This window comes from Austrofundulus limnaeus, unplaced genomic scaffold, assembly GCF_001266775.1.
Source record: "Austrofundulus limnaeus strain Quisiro unplaced genomic scaffold, Austrofundulus_limnaeus-1.0 Scaffold116, whole genome shotgun sequence".
NCBI lineage: Eukaryota > Metazoa > Chordata > Actinopteri > Cyprinodontiformes > Rivulidae > Austrofundulus > Austrofundulus limnaeus.
The window spans coordinates 1217048-1221253 of NW_013952518.1; positions in this window are offsets into that span (position 1 = coordinate 1217048).

The following is a 4206-nucleotide window of genomic DNA, read 5'->3' on the forward strand; positions in this document are numbered from 1 at the left end:
TAAACGCCGTATTTTATTCACAATGGAACATACTGTATAAAGCAGGGCTATTCAAGTGATGGCCCGCGGGCCATCACTTGAATAGCCCTGCTTTATACCCTCCTGTTATGTTCGTTTCTGAGGAACAGCAATAATGTTCCTGGGTCAATTTGACCCAGGGCATGTTTAATCAGGCTATAGCAGGGCTATTCAACTGGCGGCCCGCGGGCCACATCCGGCCCAAGGGTGACCGAAGTTCGACCCACCAATTGGTTTATTAATTTCTTAAGCCCAAACCCCCGGTTTTCTACTTTAATTACTCTAAGGTCTTTTGGCTAAACATAGACATGTTTGGTATCTACAGAAACGTCAGGATCTTCGCTAGAAGCTGGTATAAACCATTTCACTGAACACCTAAGACAGTTAAAACTACTAACAATTGAAGATAAAACTATGAAATTGAATAAAATTAGTTTAAAAATGTGGCAGGTCAGAGATGTCAAAATAATCGTGTTAAATAGGAGGCATAATGTGTTATTTTTGTTGTTGATATTGTTTTACTATCACTACATTTATTACATAGGGTTATGTTGTATTCATGATTAAATGCGGTAAAATAAACTATTTCAAAKGTAACRGATATTTGTRATACTTGGTTTATTTGCATAAAAACTTTAATTGCTGGATGTTCGGCCCCTCAGCTGCTGTGGCCCCCGGAGCAATTTAGTTGAATAGCCCTGGTATAAAGTGAATTTTATGGCAGCAACAAATCACAAAAATGTTGGAGTAGGAGTCCGGGAATCTAGAGAAATCTTTAAGCTGAAAGTTAATACTGGATGTTTGGGATCTTCAGGCCCTCAGGAACCACTGCTGTAAAACCAGGTCTGATCTGGACATAATACAAAGACACTTCAAAAGCCTGCCTCTCTGATGATATAGGGGTGTTTWGTGCCTCTAGGCAGCCTACACCTCTAGATTTAAAATGACCTTGAACAATTTCTTATTTCAACAATGTTGTTCAACTGTGTTCCGTTATTTATTAAATATGGGTTTATGAGATTTGTAATTTATAGCATTGCACATTTTCAGAACCTTTTTTGGAACTCTGGTAATTTTGAAGCTAATGGAACTAAAAATAAACGATTTTGATATACAACACTGCTTTTGTAGAAAGAGAGGGTTTAGCAAACCATATTGCTTTTTATCTTGTAACTATCTAACTATATGCATGATTTGAAACAGGAAATAGAATTTATCTGAGTATTTGTTTGCTTTTTCACTTGTATTTGATCTCCTTATTAAAACAAGTATTTGACTGGACAAGTAATTGACACCGATGAGAATCAGTTTACAGGATGACGTTCCTCTCTTGTCCTGGATGAGCCGAGCGCTTCCGACAGCCCAACAATGCGGCGCTTTGCGCCGCGCCCTGCTCCACCCTGTTTGCTCTGCTCTCCCGATTTTTAATGGCAAAATGTATCGAGACAATCAGCTGGACTTTCCCCCGTCAATCCGGCAGCCTAGCGAAGGGAGCTTATGTGGTTCCGGTTCCCCGGGATCTCAGACGGCTAACAAAACAGACGTTACTCGCGCTCGACTGGCCCGCTGCAATGCTTTTCAGCGCGAGTCAGCTGGGCCGAGAGCGAGCATCTCATTTCTCATATCAGCGTTTTTACACCTCACTGCATCGTTCTTGGACCTTCTGCTTTGAAATGGGCCTTAAAATAAAATTTCACATCTAAAACTTTCACAAAATGAGATAAAACCGTCTAACTACAACATTTCTTCAGATGTTTTTAAATGGTGTCACAGCAGCTACTTCCTGAACTAACTTTGTCCCTTTAAGGGATCCCTGATTAGTTGTAACTTTAGACTTTATTTAATAAACTCATATTTTAACAGTAAAATAAAGACTGTAAAAATACTGTAGGCTGTTCAGTTTTTATCATTTTTCAACTAAAAGTTTAAAAATATATTACAGGGATGGGGCCATTTTATTTACATGCAAAGCATTCTGGGTAAATGATGACATGGATAGGTCCTCGGGGCGAGGCTGCTAGCGAGCTATATCCACCCTGAAGCTAGCTCCGATGCTATCACCATATATATGTATTAGCTCAGCGCTACACATACTCCTCTCGTCAGTGAGGTCCTCCATCCACATGACAGAGAGGGGAACACAAAAATCACTCAGTCTGCAACTGAAAATATGGATGGAGGACCTCAGTTTAGCTTGTTTGTCACGCTAGCACTGAGCTAATACATATAAGGAAATATAGCATCGGTGCTAGTGCAAAGACTAACAGGCTAAGCTGAGGTTCTTCTTCATGAAGCAGCTCTGTTGTCCTCCATCCATATTTTCAGTTCCAGGCTGAGTCATTTCTACCTTCTCCTCTCTGTCAACGCTCTCTGGTTTCATTTAAAAGAGTCGATCATCAGATATTGTCCAAGATTAAMCTTCAGGGTGGATATAGCTCGCTAGCAGCCTCGCACCGATGACCTATCCACGTCATCATTTACCCAGAATGCTTTGTGTGTAAATAAAATGGCTCTGTCCGTGTTAAAATATATTTWAAAAAAATTCACAAAAGTAAACATCCTACAGTATTTTTACAGTCTTTATTTTACAGTTAAAATAAATGTTTATCAAATAAAGTCTAATGTTACAACTAATCAGGGATCCCTTTTAAGACTACAGTGGCTGTGTGAAAACTACAAATCAGATCTTAAATTTCTTTGAGTTGTGTGAGTTTGTATATGTACCTAAATAAGTTTGGAAAATTTTAGACATTTTAACTAGGAATGCACTGTATTGATATCGGTATCKGTACTAAATGTAAAACTGGGCTGATAATGTCAGATATTAATTTCCCACTTTTTAGCTTTGTGTTTCTGTTTTGGGAGAGGAGATGGTTGGTTGAGCAGCATCTGTTTGGTCATGATGGTGATATTGACGCTGCACAGCCAGGAATAACTGAARTAGAGCCATGTCAGAGGTCTGGTCATTTATTTACTGTATCAAAAAAAGACCCAAGTGTGTTTATGCGTATATGTATAATATAATTTGTGTGTTTGTGTAATATCGGTAAATATCAGTTATCGGCCATAACAGTAAAAATTATATTGGATATCGATATCATCTGAAATTTTCATATCGGTGCATCCCCAATTCTGTAAGGTATACATTATGTACACAAATGTCCAGAAAAAAAACATCCATCCATCCATCCATCCATCCATCCATCCATCCATCCATTTACCCATCCATTTATCTACTTAGCCATTCATCTATCTCTCCATCCATCATCCATCCATCCATCCATTTATCTCTTTAGGCAATCATCTATCTCCATCTGTTCATCCATCCATCTATCCATCCATCCATCCATCTATTTAGCCATTCATCTATCTCTCCATCCATCCATCCATTTATCTATTTAGGCATTCCTCTATCTCCATCCATTCATCCACCCATCCATCCATCTATCCATTTAGTCCTCCATCCATTTACCCATCCATCCATCCATCCATCTATCTTTATCCATCCATCCATTTTTCTATTTGGCTATCTATCCATCCATCTATCCATTCATCTAGTCATAGATCGATCGATCGATGGATCCATCTATCCATTCTAGTCATCGATCAATCCATCCATCCATCTATCCATTCATCTAGCCGTCCATCCATCCATCCATTTATCAGTCCATTCATCCCTTACAGTCTGGTTGTGGGCGCAGCAGCTTGATCAATGAGGTCCAGACATCTCTTTCCACAGCCACCTCCTCCAGCTCTTCTAGGAGGACTCCAATATGTTCCCAGGCCAACCTAGAGTCTCTCATTCACGTCCTGGGTCTTCTCCAGGGTCTCCTCCCAGTTGGACATTCCTGGAAGGCCTAAGGAGTCGTCCAGGGTTCACCCCAGCTGAACCACTTCAACTGTAGCTCTACTCCAAGTCTCTCCCGGGTAACTGAAGTTCTCACTCTATCACTAAAGAAAGTCCAGCTTCTCCACAAAGACAACTAATTTTGACCGCTTGTATGGTGACTACACAGAGTTCATAACCTAGGTGAGGGTGGGAATGTAGACCGTGCTCAGCTCCCTCCTCAATACAAATCAACTCATAAAACCTAAACTAGGATGATGTGCTTCATCTACCAGCGACGCTTTAGGTTGGTATGCCTTTTGGAAATACTGAGGAGCCCAGTTTACAAATATATATATATA